General features: G+C 36.0%; 10 non-coding genes across 10 annotated transcripts; all 10 read left to right on the forward strand.

Moving 5' to 3' along the window:
- Window positions 1–2,730: 2,730 nt before the first annotated feature.
- On the forward strand, window positions 2,731–2,804 carry TRNAI-AAU (transfer RNA isoleucine (anticodon AAU)). Its single transcript has one exon. It is a non-coding gene; the product is annotated as a tRNA-Ile (tRNA).
- A 1,769-nt stretch (window positions 2,805–4,573) lies between these two features.
- On the forward strand, window positions 4,574–4,647 carry TRNAI-AAU (transfer RNA isoleucine (anticodon AAU)). The gene has a single exon. It is a non-coding gene; the product is annotated as a tRNA-Ile (tRNA).
- Window positions 4,648–9,865: 5,218 nt separating this feature from the next.
- Window positions 9,866–9,939, forward strand: TRNAI-AAU (transfer RNA isoleucine (anticodon AAU)). The gene has a single exon. It is a non-coding gene; the product is annotated as a tRNA-Ile (tRNA).
- Window positions 9,940–12,511: 2,572 nt separating this feature from the next.
- On the forward strand, window positions 12,512–12,585 carry TRNAI-AAU (transfer RNA isoleucine (anticodon AAU)). Its single transcript has one exon. It is a non-coding gene; the product is annotated as a tRNA-Ile (tRNA).
- An 808-nt stretch (window positions 12,586–13,393) lies between these two features.
- Window positions 13,394–13,467, forward strand: TRNAI-AAU (transfer RNA isoleucine (anticodon AAU)). The gene has a single exon. It is a non-coding gene; the product is annotated as a tRNA-Ile (tRNA).
- Window positions 13,468–15,157: 1,690 nt separating this feature from the next.
- Window positions 15,158–15,231, forward strand: TRNAI-AAU (transfer RNA isoleucine (anticodon AAU)). The gene has a single exon. It is a non-coding gene; the product is annotated as a tRNA-Ile (tRNA).
- A 1,690-nt stretch (window positions 15,232–16,921) lies between these two features.
- Window positions 16,922–16,995, forward strand: TRNAN-AUU (transfer RNA asparagine (anticodon AUU)). Its single transcript has one exon. It is a non-coding gene; the product is annotated as a tRNA-Asn (tRNA).
- Window positions 16,996–17,803: 808 nt separating this feature from the next.
- On the forward strand, window positions 17,804–17,877 carry TRNAI-AAU (transfer RNA isoleucine (anticodon AAU)). The gene has a single exon. It is a non-coding gene; the product is annotated as a tRNA-Ile (tRNA).
- A 1,690-nt stretch (window positions 17,878–19,567) lies between these two features.
- TRNAN-AUU (transfer RNA asparagine (anticodon AUU)) lies at window positions 19,568–19,641 on the forward strand. Its single transcript has one exon. It is a non-coding gene; the product is annotated as a tRNA-Asn (tRNA).
- Window positions 19,642–20,449: 808 nt separating this feature from the next.
- TRNAI-AAU (transfer RNA isoleucine (anticodon AAU)) lies at window positions 20,450–20,523 on the forward strand. The gene has a single exon. It is a non-coding gene; the product is annotated as a tRNA-Ile (tRNA).
- The last annotated feature ends 2,781 nt before the right edge of the window (window positions 20,524–23,304 follow it).

Raw genomic sequence — 23,304 nt, forward strand, 5'->3', positions numbered from 1 at the left:
AATATTGCTGATCTTTGAAATACTGAATGTTCTCCTGTTTTAGGTACATTTGGCATTTTTGAGTTTGCTGATGCTTTTATGTTTGGCCGGTTAGCTCAGTTGGTTAGAGCGTGGCGCTAATAACGCCAAGGTCATGTTTTCGATCCCCATACGGGCAATGTGCTTTTTCTTGTTGTCCTACAAGAAATGCCAAGAAGGGATTTTATCCAGCGGCAAAGTGCATGAAGTGTGGGATGAATGCATTGGCTACAGTAAGCAGCCCTTGAAACTTGCTAGAGAACATCATAGACACATACAAAACAGAGAATTTTTAAATCCATGTTAGGAATAAACAAAAATGTCATCCTTTGGCTGATGCAGCATTTCTCTATATGGCATACATAGAAAACTTTTTCTCAAATATAGCAATATGGCAAATCTAAGAAATGCTAAGGCAAATTAATCAATCAGGACATTTTTTTGGTGATTGAATCTACTATGGGGGACTAAGTTTTAAGAAGAGAAGAAGAACAGACCTTTACTCTCATTAGTGCACACTGAAGAAGAAAATTCTTAAAACCAGAATATCTTAAAACCATAGCACAAGTGATGGATCACTGCATTCTTATTGCAACTTTTCCTATTTCCAAATGTTTGATAAACATCTCTCCAGTTGAAAACTGATTTGAAACAGTTTCAAAATTAGTTTGGAGTAAAGAAACCACTGAAGATGATGGGATTTATGCAAAGTTTAAATATAGATAAGCTATACTAAAATTCAACTTTAAGGAAATTGAACAAAGTTAGGTCCCACCAAGATTTGAAATCAGATTACTGGATTCAAAGTCCAAAGTGCTCACCATTACACCATGGAACCCATTGTTCGAGAGTCTTCCTCTACTCAATATTGCTGATCTTTGAAATACTGAATGTTCTCCTGTTTTAGGTACATTTGGCATTTTTGAGTTTGCTGTTGCTTTTATGTTTGGCCGGTTAGCGCAGTTTGTTAGAGCGTGGTGCTAATAAAGCCAAGGTCATGTGTTCGATCCCCATACGGGCAATGTGCTTTTTCTTGTTGTCCTACAAGAAATGCCAAGAAGGGATTTTATCCAGCGGCAAAGTGCATGAAGTGTGGGATGAATGCATTGGCTACAGTAAGCAGCCCTTGAAACTTGCTAGAGAACATCATAGACACATACAAAACAGAGAATTTTTAAATCCATGTTAGGAATAAACAAAAATGTCATCCTTTGGCTGATGCAGCATTTCTCTATATGGCATACATAGAAAACTTTTTCTCAAATATAGCAATATGGCAAATCTAAGAAATGCTAAGGCAAATTAATCAATCAGGACATTTATTTGGTGATTGAATCTACTATGGGGGACTAAGTTTTAAGAAGAGAAGAAGAACAGACCTTTACTCTCATTAGTGCACACTGAAGAAGAAAATTCTTAAAACCAGAATATCTTAAAACCATAGCACAAGTGATGGATCACTGCATTCTTATTGCAACTTTTCCTATATTCAAATGTTTGACAAACATCTCTCCAGTTGAAAACTGATTTGAAACAGCTTCAAAATTAGTTTGGAGTAAAGAAACCACTGAAGATGATGGGATTTATACAAAGTTTAAATATAGATAAGCTATCCTAAAATTCAACTTTAAGGAAATTGAACAAAGTTAGGTCCCACCAAGATTTGATATCAGATTACTGGATTCAAAGTTGAAAGTGCTCACCATTACACCATGGAACCCATTGTTCTAGAGTCTTCCTCTACTCAATATTGCTGATCTTTGAAATACTGAATGTTCTCCTGTTTTAGGTACATTTGGCATTTTTGAGTTTGCTGATGCTTTTATGTTTGGCCGGTTAGCTCTGTTGGTTAGAGCGTGGTGCTAGTAACGCCAAGGTCATGTTTTCGATCCCCATACGGGCAATGTGCTTTTTCTTGTTGTCCTACAAGAAATGCCAAGAAGGGATTTTATCCAGCGGCAAAGTGCATGAAGTGTGGGATGAATGCATTGGCTACAGTAAGCAGCCCTTGAAACTTGCTAGAGAACATCATAGACACATACAAAACAGAGAATTTTTAAATCCATGTTAGGAATAAACAAAAATGTCATCCTTTGGCTGATGCAGCATTTCTCTATATGGCATACATAGAAAACTTTTTCTCAAATATAGCAATATGGCAAATCTAAGAAATGCTAAGGCAAATTAATCAATCAGGACATTTTTTTGGTGATTGAATCTACTATGGGGGACTAAGTTTTAAGAAGAGAAGAAGAACAGACCTTTACTCTCATTAGTGCACACTGAAGAAGAAAATTCTTAAAACCAGAATATCTTAAAACCATAGCACAAGTGATGGATCACTGCATTCTTATTGCAACTTTTCCTATTTTCAAATGTTTGACAAACATCTCTCCAGTTGAAAACTGATTTGAAACAGCTTCAAAATTAGTTTGGAGTAAAGAAACCACTGAAGATGATGGGATTTATACAAAGTTTAAATATAGATAAGCTATCCTAAAAATCAACTTTAAGGAAATTGAACAAAGTTAGGTCCCACCAAGATTTGATATCAGATTACTTGATTCAAAGTCCAAAGTGCTCACCATTACACCATGGAACCCATTGTTCTAGAGTCTTCCTCTACTCAATATTGCTGATCTTTGAAATACTGAATGTTCTCCTGTTTTAGGTACATTTGGCATTTTTGTGTTTGCTGATGCTTTCATGTTTGGCCGGTTAGCTCAGTTGGTTAGAGCGTGGTGCTAATAACGCCAAGGTCATGTGTTCGATCCCCATACAGGCCATGTGCTTTTTCTTGTTGTCCTACAAGAAATGCCAAGAAGGGATTTTATCCAGCGGCAAAGTGCATGAAGTGTGGGATGAATGCATTGGCTACAGTTAGCAGCCCTTGAAACTTGCTAGAGAACATCATAGACACATACAAAACAGAGAATTTTTAAATCCATGTTAGCAATAAACAAAAATGTCATCCTTTGGCTGATGCAGCATTTCTCTATATGGCATACATAGAAAACTTTTTCTCAAATATAGCAATATGGCAAATCTAAGAAATGCTAAGGCTAATTAATCAATCAGGACATTTATTTGGTGATTGAATCTACTATGGGGGACTAAGTTTTAAGAAGAGAAGAAGAACAGACCTTTACTCTCATTAGTGCACACTAAAGAAGAAAATTCTTAAAACCAGAATATCTTAAAACCATAGCACAAGTGATGGATCACTGCATTCTTATTGCAACTTTTCCTATTTTCAAATGTTTGACAAACATCTCTCCAGTTGAAAACTGATTTGAAACAGCTTCAAAATTAGTTTGGAGTAAAGAAACCACTGAAGATGATGGGATTCATACAAAGTTTAAATATAGATAAGCTATCCTAAAATTCAACTTTAAGGAAATTGAACAAAGTTAGGTCCCACCAAGACTTGATATCAGATTACTGGATTCAAAGTCCAAAGTGCTCACCATTACACCATGGAACCCATTGTTCTAGACTCTTCCTCTACTCAATATTGCTGATCTTTGAAATACTGAATGTTCTCGTGTTTAAGGTACATTTGGCATTTTTGAGTTTGCTGATGCTTTTATGTTTGGCCGGTTAGCTCAGTTGGTAAGAGCGTGGTGCTAATAACGCCAAGGTCATCTAAGAAATGCTAAGGCAAATTAATCAATCAGGACATTTTTTTGGTGATTGAATCTACTATGGGGGACTATGTTCCGATGGGTTCGATCCCCATTCGGGCCATGTGCTTTTTCTTGTTGTCCAACAAGAAATGCCAAGAAGGGATTTTTTCCAGCGGCAAAGTGCATGAAGTGTGGGATGAATGCATTGGCTACAGTTAGCAGCCCTTGAAACTTGCTAGAGAACATCATAGACACATACAAAACAGAGAATTTTTAAATCCATGTTAGGAATAAACAAAAATGTCATCCTTTGGCTGATGCACCATTTCTCTATATGGCATACATAGAAAACTTTTTCTCAAATATAGCAATATGGCAAATCTAAGAAATGCTAAGGGTAATTAATCAATCAGGACATTTATTTGGTGATTGAATCTACTATGGGGGACTAAGTTTTAAGAAGAGAAGAAGAACAGACCTTTACTCTCATTAGTGCACACTGAAGAAGAAAATTCTTAAAACCAGAATATCTTAAAACCATAGCACAAGTGATGGATCACTGCATTCTTATTGCAACTTTTCCTATTTTCAAATGTTTGACAAACATCTCTCCAGTTGAAAACTGATTTGAAACAGCTTCAAAATTAGTTTGGAGTAAAGAAACCACTGAAGATGATGGGATTTATACAAAGTTTAAATATAGATAAGCTATCCTAAAAATCAACTTTAAGGAAATTGAACAAAGTTAGGTCCCACCAAGATTTGATATCAGATTACTGGATTCAAAGTCCAAAGTGCTTACCATTACACCATGGAACCCATTGTTCTAGAGTCTTCCTCTACTCAATATTGCTGATCTTTGAAATACTGAATGTTCTCCTGTTTTAGGTACATTTGGCATTTTTGAGTTTGCTGATGCTTTTATGTTTGGCCGGTTAGCTCAGTTGGTAAGAGCGTGGTGCTAATAACGCCAAGGTCATGGGTTCGATCCCCATTCGGGCCATGTGCTTTTTCTTGTTGTCCAACAAGAAATGCCAAGAAGGGATTTTATCCAGCGGCAAAGTGCATGAAGTGTGGGATGAATGCATTGGCTACAGTTAGCAGCCCTTGAAACTTGCTAGAGAACATCATAGACACATACAAAACAGAGAATTTTTAAATCCATGTTAGGAATAAAAAAAAATGTCATCCTTTGGCTGATGCAGCATTTCTCTATATGGCATACATAGAAAACTTTTTCTCAAATATAGCAATATGGCAAATCTAAGAAATGCTAAGGCTAATTAATCAATCAGGACATTTATTTGGTGATTGAATCTACTATGGGGGACTAAGTTTTAAGAAGAGAAGAAGAACAGACCTTTACTCTCATTAGTGCACACTAAAGAAGAAAATTCTTAAAACCAGAATATCTTAAAACCATAGCACAAGTGATGGATCACTGCATTCTTATTGCAACTTTTCCTATATTCAAATGTTTGACAAACATCTCTCCAGTTGAAAACTGATTTGAAACAGCTTCAAAATTAGTTTGGAGTAAAGAAACCACTGAAGATGATGGGATTTATACAAAGTTTAAATATAGATAAGCTATCCTAAAATTCAACTTTAAGGAAATTGAACAAAGTTAGGTCCCACCAAGATTTGATATCAGATTACTGGATTCAAAGTATAAAGTGCTCACCATTACACCATGGAACCCATTGTTCTAGAGTCTTCCTCTACTCAATATTGCTGATCTTTGAAATACTGAATGTTCTCCTGTTTTAGGTACATTTGGCATTTTTGAGTTTGCTGATGCTTTTATGTTTGGCCGGTTAGCTCAGTTGGTTAGAGCGTGGCGCTAATAACGCCAAGGTCATGTTTTCGATCCCCATACGGGCAATGTGCTTTTTCTTGTTGTCCTACAAGAAATGCCAAGAAGGGATTTTATCCAGCGGCAAAGTGCATGAAGTGTGGGATGAATGCATTGGCTACAGTAAGCAGCCCTTGAAACTTGCTAGAGAACATCATAGACACATACAAAACAGAGAATTTTTAAATCCATGTTAGGAATAAACAAAAATGTCATCCTTTGGCTGATGCAGCATTTCTCTATATGGCATACATAGAAAACTTTTTCTCAAATATAGCAATATGGCAAATCTAAGAAATGCTAAGGCTAATTAATCAATCAGGACATTTATTTGGTGATTGAATCTACTATGGGGGACTAAGTTTTAAGAAGAGAAGAAGAACAGACCTTTACTCTCATTAGTGCACACTAAAGAAGAAAATTCTTAAAACCAGAATATCTTAAAACCATAGCACAAGTGATGGATCACTGCATTCTTATTGCAACTTTTCCTATATTCAAATGTTTGACAAACATCTCTCCAGTTGAAAACTGATTTGAAACAGCTTCAAAATTAGTTTGGAGTAAAGAAACCACTGAAGATGATGGGATTTATACAAAGTTTAAATATAGATAAGCTATCCTAAAATTCAACTTTAAGGAAATTGAACAAAGTTAGGTCCCACCAAGATTTGATATCAGATTACTGGATTCAAAGTCCAAAGTGCTCACCATTACACCATGGAACCCATTGTTCTAGAGTCTTCCTCTACTCAATATTGCTGATCTTTGAAATACTGAATGTTCTCCTGTTTTAGGTACATTTGGCATTTTTGAGTTTGCTGATGCTTTTATGTTTGGCCGGTTAGCTCAGTTGGTTAGAGCGTGGCGCTAATAACGCCAAGGTCATGTTTTCGATCCCCATACGGGCAATGTGCTTTTTCTTGTTGTCCTACAAGAAATGCCAAGAAGGGATTTTATCCAGCGGCAAAGTGCATGAAGTGTGGGATGAATGCATTGGCTACAGTAAGCAGCCCTTGAAACTTGCTAGAGAACATCATAGACACATACAAAACAGAGAATTTTTAAATCCATGTTAGGAATAAACAAAAATGTCATCCTTTGGCTGATGCAGCATTTCTCTATATGGCATACATAGAAAACTTTTTCTCAAATATAGCAATATGGCAAATCTAAGAAATGCTAAGGCAAATTAATCAATCAGGACATTTTTTTGGTGATTGAATCTACTATGGGGGACTAAGTTTTAAGAAGAGAAGAAGAACAGACCTTTACTCTCATTAGTGCACACTGAAGAAGAAAATTCTTAAAACCAGAATATCTTAAAACCATAGCACAAGTGATGGATCACTGCATTCTTATTGCAACTTTTCCTATTTCCAAATGTTTGATAAACATCTCTCCAGTTGAAAACTAATTTGAAACAGTTTCAAAATTAGTTTGGAGTAAAGAAACCACTGAAGATGATGGGATTTATGCAAAGTTTAAATATAGATAAGCTATACTAAAATTCAACTTTAAGGAAATTGAACAAAGTTAGGTCCCACCAAGATTTGAAATCAGATTACTGGATTCAAAGTCCAAAGTGCTCACCATTACACCATGGAACCCATTGTTCGAGAGTCTTCCTCTACTCAATATTGCTGATCTTTGAAATACTGAATGTTCTCCTGTTTTAGGTACATTTGGCATTTTTGAGTTTGCTGTTGCTTTTATGTTTGGCCGGTTAGCGCAGTTTGTTAGAGCGTGGTGCTAATAAAGCCAAGGTCATGTGTTCGATCCCCATACGGGCAATGTGCTTTTTCTTGTTGTCCTACAAGAAATGCCAAGAAGGGATTTTATCCAGCGGCAAAGTGCATGAAGTGTGGGATGAATGCATTGGCTACAGTAAGCAGCCCTTGAAACTTGCTAGAGAACATCATAGACACATACAAAACAGAGAATTTTTAAATCCATGTTAGGAATAAACAAAAATGTCATCCTTTGGCTGATGCAGCATTTCTCTATATGGCATACATAGAAAACTTTTTCTCAAATATAGCAATATGGCAAATCTAAGAAATGCTAAGGCAAATTAATCAATCAGGACATTTATTTGGTGATTGAATCTACTATGGGGGACTAAGTTTTAAGAAGAGAAGAAGAACAGACCTTTACTCTCATTAGTGCACACTGAAGAAGAAAATTCTTAAAACCAGAATATCTTAAAACCATAGCACAAGTGATGGATCACTGCATTCTTATTGCAACTTTTCCTATATTCAAATGTTTGACAAACATCTCTCCAGTTGAAAACTGATTTGAAACAGCTTCAAAATTAGTTTGGAGTAAAGAAACCACTGAAGATGATGGGATTTATACAAAGTTTAAATATAGATAAGCTATCCTAAAATTCAACTTTAAGGAAATTGAACAAAGTTAGGTCCCACCAAGATTTGATATCAGATTACTGGATTCAAAGTTGAAAGTGCTCACCATTACACCATGGAACCCATTGTTCTAGAGTCTTCCTCTACTCAATATTGCTGATCTTTGAAATACTGAATGTTCTCCTGTTTTAGGTACATTTGGCATTTTTGAGTTTGCTGATGCTTTTATGTTTGGCCGGTTAGCTCAGTTGGTTAGAGCGTGGTGCTAGTAACGCCAAGGTCATGTTTTCGATCCCCATACGGGCAATGTGCTTTTTCTTGTTGTCCTACAAGAAATGCCAAGAAGGGATTTTATCCAGCGGCAAAGTGCATGAAGTGTGGGATGAATGCATTGGCTACAGTAAGCAGCCCTTGAAACTTGCTAGAGAACATCATAGACACATACAAAACAGAGAATTTTTAAATCCATGTTAGGAATAAACAAAAATGTCATCCTTTGGCTGATGCAGCATTTCTCTATATGGCATACATAGAAAACTTTTTCTCAAATATAGCAATATGGCAAATCTAAGAAATGCTAAGGCAAATTAATCAATCAGGACATTTATTTGGTGATTTAATCTACTATGGGGGACTAAGTTTTAAGAAGAGAAGAAGAACAGACCTTTACTCTCATTAGTGCACACTGAAGAAGAAAATTCTTAAAACCAGAATATCTTAAAACCATAGCACAAGTGATGGATCACTGCATTCTTATTGCAACTTTTCCTATATTCAAATGTTTGACAAACATCTCTCCAGTTGAAAACTGATTTGAAACAGCTTCAAAATTAGTTTGGAGTAAAGAAACCACTGAAGATGATGGGATTTATACAAAGTTTAAATATAGATAAGCTATCCTAAAATTCAACTTTAAGGAAATTGAACAAAGTTAGGTCCCACCAAGATTTGATATCAGATTACTGGATTCAAAGTTGAAAGTGCTCACCATTACACCATGGAACCCATTGTTCTAGAGTCTTCCTCTACTCAATATTGCTGATCTTTGAAATACTGAATGTTCTCCTGTTTTAGGTACATTTGGCATTTTTGAGTTTGCTGATGCTTTTATGTTTGGCCGGTTAGCTCAGTTGGTTAGAGCGTGGTGCTAGTAACGCCAAGGTCATGTTTTCGATCCCCATACGGGCAATGTGCTTTTTCTTGTTGTCCTACAAGAAATGCCAAGAAGGGATTTTATCCAGCGGCAAAGTGCATGAAGTGTGGGATGAATGCATTGGCTACAGTAAGCAGCCCTTGAAACTTGCTAGAGAACATCATAGACACATACAAAACAGAGAATTTTTAAATCCATGTTAGGAATAAACAAAAATGTCATCCTTTGGCTGATGCAGCATTTCTCTATATGGCATACATAGAAAACTTTTTCTCAAATATAGCAATATGGCAAATCTAAGAAATGCTAAGGCAAATTAATCAATCAGGACATTTTTTTGGTGATTGAATCTACTATGGGGGACTATGTTTTAAGAAGAGAAGAAGAACAGACCTTTACTCTCATTAGTGCACACTGAAGAAGAAAATTCTTAAAACCAGAATATCTTAAAACCATAGCACAAGTGATGGATCACTGCATTCTTATTGCAACTTTTCCTATTTCCAAATGTTTGATAAACATCTCTCCAGTTGAAAACTGATTTGAAACAGTTTCAAAATTAGTTTGTAGTAAAGAAACCACTGAAGATGATGGGATTTATGCAAAGTTTAAATATAGATAAGCTATCCTAAAATTCAACTTTAAGGAAATTGAACAAAGTTAGGTCCCACCAAGATTTGAAATCAGATTACTGGATTCAAAGTCCAAAGTGCTCACCATTACACCATGGAACCCATTGTTCGAGAGTCTTCCTCTACTCAATATTGCTGATCTTTGAAATACTGAATGTTCTCCTGTTTTAGGTACATTTGGCATTTTTGTGTTTGCTGATGCTTTTATGTTTGGCCGGTTAGCTCAGTTGGTTAGAGCGTGGTGCTAATAACGCCAAGGTCATGGGTTCGATCCCCATACGGGCCTTGTGCTTTTTCTTGTTGTCCTACAAGAAATGCCAAGAAGGGATTTTATCCAGCGGCAAAGTGCATGAAGTGTGGGATGAATGCATTGGCTACAGTAAGCAGCCCTTGAAACTTGCTAGAGAACATCAAAGACACATACAAAACAGAGAATTTTTAAATCCATGTTAGGAATAAACAAAAATGTCATCCTTTGGCTGATGCAGCATTTCTCTATATGGCATACATAGAAAACTTTTTCTCAAATATAGCAATATGGCAAATCTAAGAAATGCTAAGGCAAATTAATCAATCAGGACATTTATTTGGTGATTTAATCTACTATGGGGGACTAAGTTTTAAGAAGAGAAGAAGAACAGACCTTTACTCTCATTAGTGCACACTGAAGAAGAAAATTCTTAAAACCAGAATATCTTAAAACCATAGCACAAGTGATGGATCACTGCATTCTTATTGCAACTTTTCCTATATTCAAATGTTTGACAAACATCTCTCCAGTTGAAAACTGATTTGAAACAGCTTCAAAATTAGTTTGGAGTAAAGAAACCACTGAAGATGATGGGATTTATACAAAGTTTAAATATAGATAAGCTATCCTAAAATTCAACTTTAAGGAAATTGAACAAAGTTAGGTCCCACCAAGATTTGATATCAGATTACTGGATTCAAAGTTGAAAGTGCTCACCATTACACCATGGAACCCATTGTTCTAGAGTCTTCCTCTACTCAATATTGCTGATCTTTGAAATACTGAATGTTCTCCTGTTTTAGGTACATTTGGCATTTTTGAGTTTGCTGATGCTTTTATGTTTGGCCGGTTAGCTCAGTTGGTTAGAGCGTGGTGCTAGTAACGCCAAGGTCATGTTTTCGATCCCCATACGGGCAATGTGCTTTTTCTTGTTGTCCTACAAGAAATGCCAAGAAGGGATTTTATCCAGCGGCAAAGTGCATGAAGTGTGGGATGAATGCATTGGCTACAGTAAGCAGCCCTTGAAACTTGCTAGAGAACATCATAGACACATACAAAACAGAGAATTTTTAAATCCATGTTAGGAATAAACAAAAATGTCATCCTTTGGCTGATGCAGCATTTCTCTATATGGCATACATAGAAAACTTTTTCTCAAATATAGCAATATGGCAAATCTAAGAAATGCTAAGGCAAATTAATCAATCAGGACATTTTTTTGGTGATTGAATCTACTATGGGGGACTATGTTTTAAGAAGAGAAGAAGAACAGACCTTTACTCTCATTAGTGCACACTGAAGAAGAAAATTCTTAAAACCAGAATATCTTAAAACCATAGCACAAGTGATGGATCACTGCATTCTTATTGCAACTTTTCCTATTTCCAAATGTTTGATAAACATCTCTCCAGTTGAAAACTGATTTGAAACAGTTTCAAAATTAGTTTGTAGTAAAGAAACCACTGAAGATGATGGGATTTATGCAAAGTTTAAATATAGATAAGCTATCCTAAAATTCAACTTTAAGGAAATTGAACAAAGTTAGGTCCCACCAAGATTTGAAATCAGATTACTGGATTCAAAGTCCAAAGTGCTCACCATTACACCATGGAACCCATTGTTCGAGAGTCTTCCTCTACTCAATATTGCTGATCTTTGAAATACTGAATGTTCTCCTGTTTTAGGTACATTTGGCATTTTTGAGTTTGCTGATGCTTTTATGTTTGGCCGGTTAGCTCAGTTGGTTAGAGCGTGGTGCTAATAATGCCAAGGTCATGGGTTCGATCCCCATTCGGGCCATGTGCTTTTTCTTGTTGTCCTACAAGAAATGCCAAGAAGGGATTTTATCCAGCGGCAAAGTGCATGAAGTGTGGGATGAATGCATTGGCTACAGTTAGCAGCCCTTGAAACTTGCTAGAGAACATCATAGACACATACAAAACAGAGAATTTTTAAATCCATGTTAGGAATAAACAAAAATGTCATCCTTTGGCTGATGCAGCATTTCTCTATATGGCATACATAGAAAACTTTTTCTCAAATATAGCAATATGGCAAATCTAAAAAATGCTAAGGCTAATTAATCAATCAGGACATTTATTTGGTGATTGAATCTACTATGGGGGACTAAGTTTTAAGAAGAGAAGAAGAACAGACCTTTACTCTCATTAGTGCACACTGAAGAAGAAAATTCTTAAAACCAGAATATCTTAAAACCATAGCACAAGTGATGGATCACTGCATTCTTATTGCAACTTTTCCTATTTTCAAATGTTTGACAAACATCTCTCCAGTTGAAAACTGATTTGAAACAGCTTCAAAATTAGTTTGGAGTAAAGAAACCACTGAAGATGATGGGATTTATACAAAGTTTAAATATAGATCAGCTATCCTAAAAATCAACTTTAAGGAAATTGAACAAAGTTAGGTCCCACCAAGATTTGATATCAGATTACTTGATTCAAAGTCCAAAGTGCTCACCATTACACCATGGAACCCATTGTTCTAGAGTCTTCCTCTACTCAATATTGCTGATCTTTGAAATACTGAATGTTCTCCTGTTTTAGGTACATTTGGCATTTTTGTGTTTGCTGATGCTTTCATGTTTGGCCGGTTAGCTCAGTTGGTTAGAGCGTGGTGCTAATAACGCCAAGGTCATGTGTTCGATCCCCATACGGGCCATGTGCTTTTTCTTGTTGTCCTACAAGAAATGCCAAGAAGGGATTTTATCCAGCGGCAAAGTGCATGAAGTGTGGGATGAATGCATTGGCTACAGTTAGCAGCCCTTGAAACTTGCTAGAGAACATCATAGACACATACAAAACAGAGAATTTTTAAATCCATGTTAGCAATAAACAAAAATGTCATCCTTTGGCTGATGCAGCATTTCTCTATATGGCATACATAGAAAACTTTTTCTCAAATATAGCAATATGGCAAATCTAAGAAATGCTAAGGCTAATTAATCAATCAGGACATTTATTTGGTGATTGAATCTACTATGGGGGACGAAGTTTTAAGAAGAGAAGAAGAACAGACCTTTACTCTCATTAGTGCACACTAAAGAAGAAAATTCTTAAAACCAGAATATCTTAAAACCATAGCACAAGTGATGGATCACTGCATTCTTATTGCAACTTTTCCTATTTTCAAATGTTTGACAAACATCTCTCCAGTTGAAAACTGATTTGAAACAGCTTCATAATTAGTTTGGAGTAAAGAAACCACTGAAGATGATGGGATTTATACAAAGTTTAAATATAGATAAGCTATCCTAAAATTCAACTTTAAGGAAATTGAACAAAGTTAGGTCCCACCAAGATTTGATATCAGATTACTGGATTCAAAGTCCAAAGTGCTCACCATTACACCATGGAACCCATTGTTCTAGAGTCTTCCTCTACTCAATATTGCTGATCTTTGAAATACTGAATGTTCTCCTGTTTTAGGTACATTTGGCATTTTTGTGTTTGCTGATGCTTTCATGTTTGGCCGGTTAGCTCAGTTGGTTAGAGCGTGGTGCTAATAACGCCAAGGTCATGTGTTCGATCCCCATATGGGCCATGTGCTTTTTCTTGTTGTCCTACAAGAAATGCCAAGAAGGGATTTTATCCAGCGGCAAAGTGCATGAAGTGTGGGATGAATGCATTGGCTACAGTTAGCAGCCCTTGAAACTTGCTAGAGAACATCATAGACACATACAAAACAGAGAATTTTTAAATCCATGTTAGGAATAAAAAAAAATGTCATCCTTTGGCTGATGCAGCATTTCTCTATATGGCATACATAGAAAACTTTTTCTCAAATATAGCAATATGGCAAATCTAAGAAATGCTAAGGCTAATTAATCAATCAGGACATTTATTTGGTGATTGAATCTACTATGGGGGACTAAGTTTTAAGAAGAGAAGAAGAACAGACCTTTACTATCATTAGTGCACACTAAAGAAGAAAATTCTTAAAACCAGAATATCTTAAAACCATAGCACAAGTGATGGATCACTGCATTCTTATTGCAACTTTTCCTATTTTCAAATGTTTGACAAACATCTCTCCAGTTGAAAACTGATTTGAAACAGCTTCAAAATTAGTTTGGAGTAAAGAAACCACTGAAGATGATGGGATTCATACAAAGTTTAAATATAGATAAGCTATCCTAAAATTCAACTTTAAGGAAATTGAACAAAGTTAGGTCCCACCAAGACTTGATATCAGATTACTGGATTCAAAGTCCAAAGTGCTCACCATTACACCATGGAACCCATTGTTCTAGACTCTTCCTCTACTCAATATTGCTGATCTTTGAAATACTGAATGTTCTCCTGTTTTAGGTACATTTGGCATTTTTGTGTTTGCTGATGCTTTTATGTTTGGCCGGTTAGCTCAGTTGGTTAGAGCGTGGTGCTAATAACGCCAAGGTCATGTGTTCGATCACCATACGGGCCATGTGCTTTTTCTTGTTGTCCTACAAGAAATGCCAAGAAGGGATTTTATCCAGCGGCAAAGTGCATGAAGTGTGGGATGAATGCATTGGCAACAGTTAGCAGCCCTTGAAACTTGCTAGAGAACATCATAGACACATACAAAACAGAGAATTTTTAAATCCATGTTAGGAATAAAAAAAAATGTCATCCTTTGGCTGATGCAGCATTTCTCTATATGGCATACATAGAAAACTTTTTCTCAAATATAGCAATATGGCAAATCTAAGAAATGCTAAGGCTAATTAATCAATCAGGACATTTATTTGGTGATTGAATCTACTATGGGGGACTAAGTTTTAAGAAGAGAAGAAGAACAGACCTTTACTCTCATTAGTGCACACTGAAGAAGAAAATTCTTAAAACCAGAATATCTTAAAACCATAGCACAAGTGATGGATCACTGCATTCTTATTGCAACTTTTCCTTATTTCAAATGTTTGACAAACATCTCTCCAGTTGAAAACTGATTTGAAACAGCTTCAAAATTAGTTTGGAGTAAAGAAACCACTGAAGATAATGGGATTTATACAAAGTTTAAATATAGATAAGCTATCCTAAAATTCAACTTTAAGGAAATTGAACAAAGTTAGGTCCCACCAAGATTTGAAATCAGATTACTGGATTCAAAGTCCAAAGTGCTCACCATTACACCATGGAACCCATTATTAGAGAGTTTTCCTCTACTCAATATTGCTGATCTTTGAAATACTGAATGTTCTCCTGTTTTAGGTACATTTGGCATTTTTGTGTTTGCTGATGCTTTTATGTTTGGCCGGTTAGCTCAGTTGGTTAGAGCGTGGTGCTAATAACGCCAAGGTCATGGGTTTGATCCCCATACGGGCCATGTGCTTTTTCTTGTTGTCCTACAAGAAATGCCAAGAAGGGATTTTATCCAGCGGCAAAGTGCATGAAGTGTGGGATGAATGCATTGGCTACAGTAAGCAGCCCTTGAAACTTGCTAGAGAACATCATAGACACATACAAAACACAGAATTTTTAAATCCATGTTAGGAATAAAGAAAAATGTCATCCTTTGGCTGATGCAGCATTTCTCTATATGGCATACATAGAAAACTTTTTCTCAAATATAGCAATATGGCAAATCTAAGAAATGCTAAGGCAAATTAATCAATCAGGACATTTATTTGGTGATTGAATCTACTATGGGGGACTAAGTTTTAAGAAGAGAAGAAGAACAGACCTTTACTCTCATTAGTGCACACTGAAGAAGAAAATTCTTAAAACCAGAATATCTTAAAACCATAGCACAAGTGATGGATCACTGCATTCTTATTGCAACTTTTCCTATTTTCAAATGTTTGACAAACATCTCTCCAGTTGAAAACTGATTTGAAACAGCTTCAAAATTAGTTTGGAGTAAAGAAACCACTGAAGATGATGGGATTTATACAAAGTTTAAATATAGATAAGCTATCCTAAAATTCAACTTTAAGGAAATTGAACAAAGTTAGGTCCCACCAAGATTTGATATCAGATTACTGGATTCAAAGTCCAAAGTGCTCACCATTACACCATGGAACCCATTGTTCTAGAGTCTTCCTCTACTCAATATTGCTGATCTTTGAAATACTGAATGTTCTCCTGTTTTAGGTACATTTGGCATTTTTGAGTTTGCTGATGCTTTTATGTTTGGCCGGTTAGCTCAGTTGGTTAGAGCGTGGTGCTAATAACGCCAAGGTCATGTTTTCGATCCCCATACGGGCAATGTGCTTTTTCTTGTTGTCCTACAAGAAATGCCAAGAAGGGATTTTATCCAGCGGCAAAGTGCATGAAGTGTGGGATGAATGCATTGGCTACAGTAAGCAGCCCTTGAAACTTGCTAGAGAACATCATAGACACATACAAAACAGAGAATTTTTAAATCCATGTTAGGAATAAACAAAAATGTCATCCTTTGGCTGATGCAGCATTTCTCTATATGGCATACATAGAAAACTTTTTCTCAAATATAGCAATATGGCAAATCTAAGAAATGCTAAGGCAAATTAATCAAACAGGACATTTTTTTGGTGATTGAATCTACTATGGGGGACTAAGTTTTAAGAAGAGAAGAAGAACAGACCTTTACTCTCATTAGTGCACACTGAAGAAGAAAATTCTTAAAACCAGAATATCTTAAAACCATAGCACAAGTGATGGATTACTGCATTCTTATTGCAACTTTTCCTATTTTCAAATGTTTGACAAACATCTCTCCAGTTGAAAACTGATTTGAAACAGCTTCAAAATTAGTTTGGAGTAAAGAAACCACTGAAGATGATGGGATTTATACAAAGTTTAAATATAGATAAGCTATCCTAAAATTCAACTTTAAGGAAATTGAACAAAGTTAGGTCCCACCAAGATTTGATATCAGATTACTGGATTCAAAGTCCAAAGTGCTCACCATTACACCATGGAACCCATTGTTCTAGAGTCTTCCTCTACTCAATATTGCTGATCTTTGAAATACTGAATGTTCTCCTGTTTTAGGTACATTTGGCATTTTTGTGTTTGCTGATGCTTTAATGTTTGGCCGGTTAGCTCAGTTGGTTAGAGCGTGGTGCTATTAACGCCAAGGTCATGTGTTCGATCCCCATTTGGGCCATGTGCTTTTTCTTGTTGTCCAACAAGAAATGCCAAGAAGGGATTTTATCCAGCGGCAAAGTGCATGAAGTGTGGGATGAATGCATTGGCTACAGTTAGCAGACCTTGAAACTTGCTAGAGAACATCATAGACACATACAAAACAGAGAATTTTTAAATCCATGTTAGGAATAAACAAAAATGTCATCCTTTGGCTGATGCAGCATTTCTCTATATGGCATACATAGAAAACTTTTTCTCAAATATAGCAATATGGCAAATCTAAGAATTGCTAAGGCTAATTAATCAATCAGGACATTTATTTGGTGATTGAATCTACTATGGGGGACTAAGTTTTAAGAAGAGAAGAAGAACAGACCTTTACTCTCATTAGTGCACACTGAAGAAGAAAATTCTTAAAACCAGAATATCTTAAAACCATAGCACAAGTGATGGATCACTGCATTCTTATTGCAACTTTTCCTTATTTCAAATGTTTGACAAACATCTCTCCAGTTGAAAACTGATTTGAAACAGCTTCAAAATTAGTTTGGAGTAAAGAAACCACTGAAGATAATGGGATTTATACAAAGTTTAAATATAGATAAGCTATCCTAAAATTCAACTTTAAGGAAATTGAACAAAGTTAGGTCCCACCAAGATTTGAAATCAGATTACTGGATTCAAAGTCCAAAGTGCTCACCATTACACCATGGAACCCATTATTAGAGAGTCTTCCTCTACTCAATATTGCTGATCTTTGAAATACTGAATGTTCTCCTGTTTTAGGTACATTTGGCATTTTTGTGTTTGCTGATGCTTTTATGTTTGGCCGGTTAGCTCAGTTGGTTAGAGCGTGGTGCTAATAACGCCAAGGTCATGGGTTTGATCCCCATACGGGCCATGTGCTTTTTCTTGTTGTCCTACAAGAAATGCCAAGAAGGGATTTTATCCAGCGGCAAAGTGCATGAAGTGTGGGATGAATGCATTGGCTACAGTAAGCAGCCCTTGAAACTTGCTAGAGAACATCATAGACACATACAAAACACAGAATTTTTAAATCCATGTTAGGAATAAAGAAAAATGTCATCCTTTGGCTGATGCAGCATTTCTCTATATGGCATACATAGAAAACTTTTTCTCAAATATAGCAATATGGCAAATCTAAGAAATGCTAAGGCAAATTAATCAATCAGGACATTTATTTGGTGATTGAATCTACTATGGGGGACTAAGTTTTAAGAAGAGAAGAAGAACAGACCTTTACTCTCATTAGTGCACACTGAAGAAGAAAATTCTTAAAACCAGAATATCTTAAAACTATAGCACAAGTGATGGATCACTGCATTCTTATTGCAACTTTTCCTATTTTCAAATGTTTGACAAACATCTCTCCAGTTGAAAACTGATTTGAAACAGCTTCAAAATTAGTTTGGAGTAAAGAAACCACTGAAGATGATGGGATTTATACAAAGTTTAAATATAGATAAGCTATCCTAAAATTCAACTTTAAGGAAATTGAACAAAGTTAGGTCCCACCAAGATTTGATATCAGATTACTGGATTCAAAGTCCAAAGTGCTCACCATTACACCATGGAACCCATTGTTCTAGAGTCTTCCTCTACTCAATATTGCTGATCTTTGAAATACTGAATGTTCTCCTGTTTTAGGTACATTTGGCATTTTTGAGTTTGCTGATGCTTTTATGTTTGGCCGGTTAGCTCAGTTGGTTAGAGCGTGGTGCTAATAACGCCAAGGTCATGTTTTCGATCCCCATACGGGCAATGTGCTTTTTCTTGTTGTCCTACAAGAAATGCCAAGAAGGGATTTTATCCAGCGGCAAAGTGCATGAAGTGTGGGATGAATGCATTGGCTACAGTAAGCAGCCCTTGAAACTTGCTAGAGAACATCATAGACACATACAAAACAGAGAATTTGTAAATCCATGTTAGGAATAAACAAAAATGTCATCCTTTGGCTGATGCAGCATTTCTCTATATGGCATACATAGAAAACTTTTTCTCAAATATAGCAATATGGCAAATCTAAGAAATGCTAAGGCAAATTAATCAAACAGGACATTTTTTTGGTGATTGAATCTACTATGGGGGACTAAGTTTTAAGAAGAGAAGAAGAACAGACCTTTACTCTCATTAGTGCACACTGAAGAAGAAAATTCTTAAAACCAGAATATCTTAAAACCATAGCACAAGTGATGGATCACTGCATTCTTATTGCAACTTTTCCTATTTTCAAATGTTTGACAAACATCTCTCCAGTTGAAAACTGATTTGAAACAGCTTCAAAATTAGTTTGGAGTAAAGAAACCACTGAAGATGATGGGATTTATACAAAGTTTAAATATAGATAAGCTATCCTAAAATTCAACTTTAAGGAAATTGAACAAAGTTAGGTCCCACCAAGATTTGATATCAGATTACTGGATTCAAAGTCCAAAGTGCTCACCATTACACCATGGAACCCATTGTTCTAGAGTCTTCCTCTACTCAATATTGCTGATCTTTGAAATACTGAATGTTCTCCTGTTTTAGGTACATTTGGCATTTTTGTGTTTGCTGATGCTTTTATGTTTGGCCGGTTAGCTCAGTTGGTTAGAGCGTGGTGCTATTAACGCCAAGGTCATGTGTTTGATCCCCATTCGGGCCATGTGCTTTTTCTTGTTGTCCAACAAGAAATGCCAAGAAGGGATTTTATCCAGCGGCAAAGTGCATGAAGTGTGGGATGAATGCATTGGCTACAGTTAGCAGCCCTTGAAACTTGCTAGAGAACATCATAGACACATACAAAACAGAGAATTTTTAAATCCATGTTAGGAATAAACAAAAATGTCATCCTTTGGCTGATGCAGCATTTCTCTATATGGCATACATAGAAAACTTTTTCTCAAATATAGCAATATGGCAAATCTAAGAAATGCTAAGGCTAATTAATCAATCAGGACATTTATTTGGTGATTGAATCTACTATGGGGGACTAAGTTTTAAGAAGAGAAGAAGAACAGACCTTTACTCTCATTAGTGCATACTAAAGAAGAAAATTCTTAAAACCAGAATATCTTAAAACCATAGCACAAGTGATGGATCACTGCATTCTTATTGCAACTTTTCCTATTTTCAAATGTTTGACAAACATCTCTCCAGTTGAAAACTGATTTGAAACAGCTTCAAAATTAGTTTGGAGTAAAGAAACCACTGAAGATAATGGGATTTATACAAAGTTTAAATATAGATAAGCTATCCTAAAATTCAACTTTAAGGAAATTGAACAAAGTTAGGTCCCACCAAGACTTGATATCAGATTACTGGATTCAAAGTCCAAAGTGCTCACCATTACACCATGGAACCCATTGTTCTAGAGTCTTCCTCTACTCAATATTGCTGATCTTTGAAATACTGAATGTTCTCCTGTTTTAGGTACATTTGGCATTTTTGTGTTTGCTGATGCTTTTATGTTTGGCCGGTTAGCTCAGTTGGTTAGAGCGTGGTGCTAATAACGCCAAGGTCATGTGTTCGATCCCCATACGGGCCATGTGCTTTTTCTTGTTGTCCTACAAGAAATGCCAAGAAGGGATTTTATCCAGCGGCAAAGTGCATGAAGTGTGGGATGAATGCATTGGCTACAGTAAGCAGCCCTTGAAACTTGCTAGAGAACATCATAGACACATACAAAACACAGAATTTTTAAATCCATGTTAGGAATAAAGAAAAATGTCATCCTTTGGCTGATGCAGCATTTCTCTATATGGCATACATAGAAAACTTTTTCTCAAATATAGCAATATGGCAAATCTAAGAAATGCTAAGGCAAATTAATCAATCAGGACATTTATTTGGTGATTGAATCTACTATGGGGGACTAAGTTTTAAGAAGAGAAGAAGAACAGACCTTTACTCTCATTAGTGCACACTGAAGAAGAAAATTCTTAAAACCAGAATATCTTAAAACTATAGCACAAGTGATGGATCACTGCATTCTTATTGCAACTTTTCCTATTTTCAAATGTTTGACAAACATCTCTCCAGTTGAAAACTGATTTGAAACAGCTTCAAAATTAGTTTGGAGTAAAGAAACCACTGAAGATGATGGGATTTATACAAAGTTTAAATATAGATAAGCTATCCTAAAATTCAACTTTAAGGAAATTGAACAAAGTTAGGTCCCACCAAGATTTGATATCAGATTACTGGATTCAAAGTCCAAAGTGCTCACCATTACACCATGGAACCCATTGTTCTAGAGTCTTCCTCTACTCAATATTGCTGATCTTTGAAATACTGAATGTTCTCCTGTTTTAGGTACATTTGGCATTTTTGAGTTTGCTGATGCTTTTATGTTTGGCCGGTTAGCTCAGTTGGTTAGAGCGTGGTGCTAATAACGCCAAGGTCATGTTTTCGATCCCCATACGGGCAATGTGCTTTTTCTTGTTGTCCTACAAGAAATGCCAAGAAGGGATTTTATCCAGCGGCAAAGTGCATGAAGTGTGGGATGAATGCATTGGCTACAGTAAGCAGCCCTTGAAACTTGCTAGAGAACATCATAGACACATACAAAACAGAGAATTTTTAAATCCATGTTAGGAATAAACAAAAATGTCATCCTTTGGCTGATGCAGCATTTCTCTATATGGCATACATAGAAAACTTTTTCTCAAATATAGCAATATGGCAAATCTAAGAAATGCTAAGGCAAATTAATCAAACAGGACATTTTTTTGGTGATTGAATCTACTATGGGGGACTAAGTTTTAAGAAGAGAAGAAGAACAGACCTTTACTCTCATTAGTGCACACTGAAGAAGAAAATTCTTAAAACCAGAATATCTTAAAACCATAGCACAAGTGATGGATCACTGCATTCTTATTGCAACTTTTCCTATTTCCAAATGTTTGATAAACATTTCTCCAGTTGAAAACTGATTTGAAACAGTTTCAAAATTAGTTTGGAGTAAAGAAACCACTGAAGATGATGGGATTTATGCAAAGTTTAAATATAGATAAGCTATCCTAAAATTCAACTTTAAGGAAATTGAACAAAGTTAGGTCCCACCAAGATTTGAAATCAGATTACTGGATTCAAAGTCCAAAGTGCTCACCATTACACCATGGAACCCATTGTTCGAGAGTCTTCCTCTACTCAATATTGCTGATCTTTGAAATACTGAATGTTCTCCTGTTTTAGGTACATTTGGCATTTTTGAGTTTGGTGTTGCTTTTATGTTTGGCCGGTTAGCTCAGTTTGTTAGAGCGTGGTGCTAATAAAGCCAAGGTCATGTGTTCGATCCCCATACGGGCAATGTGCTTTTTCTTGTTGTCCTACAAGAAATGCCAAGAAGGGATTTTATCCAGCGGCAAAGTGCATGAAGTGTGGGATGAATGCATTGGCTACAGTAAGCAGCCCTTGAAACTTGCTAGAGAACATCATAGACACATACAAAACAGAGAATTTTTAAATCCATGTTAGGAATAAACAAAAATGTCATCCTTTGGCTGATGCAGCATTTCTCTATATGGCATACATAGAAAACTTTTTCTCAAATATAGCAATATGGCAAATCTAAGAAATGCTAAGGCAAATTAATCAATCAGGACATTTATTTGGTGATTGAATCTACTATGGGGGACTAAGTTTTAAGAAGAGAAGAAGAACAGACCTTTACTCTCATTAGTGCACACTGAAGAAGAAAATTCTTAAAACCAGCATATCTTAAAACTATAGCACAAGTGATGGATCACTGCATTCTTATTGCAACTTTTCCTATTTTCAAATGTTTGACAAACATCTCTCCAGTTGAAAACTGATTTGAAACAGCTTCAAAATTAGTTTGGAGTAAAGAAACCACTGAAGATGATGGGATTTATACAAAGTTTAAATATAGATAAGCTATCCTAAAATTCAACTTTAAGGAAATTGAACAAAGTTAGGTCCCACCAAGATTTGATATCAGATTACTGGATTCAAAGTCCAAAGTGCTCACCATTACACCATGGAACCCATTGTTCTAGAGTCTTCCTCTACTCAATATTGCTGATCTTTGAAATACTGAATGTTCTCCTGTTTTAGGTACATTTGGCATTTTTGAGTTTGCTGATGCTTTTATGTTTGGCCGGTTAGCTCAGTTGGTTAGAGCGTGGTGCTAATAACGCCAAGGTCATGTTTTCGATCCCCATACGGGCAATGTGCTTTTTCTTGTTGTCCTACAAGAAATGCCAAGAAGGGATTTTATCCAGCGGCAAAGTGCATGAAGTGTGGGATGAATGCATTGGCTACAGTAAGCAGCCCTTGAATCTTGCTAGAGAACATCATAGACACA

Source organism: Taudactylus pleione, unplaced genomic scaffold (genome assembly GCF_031769625.1).
Source record: "Taudactylus pleione unplaced genomic scaffold, aTauple2 ptg000085l, whole genome shotgun sequence".
Taxonomy (NCBI): domain Eukaryota; kingdom Metazoa; phylum Chordata; class Amphibia; order Anura; family Myobatrachidae; genus Taudactylus; species Taudactylus pleione.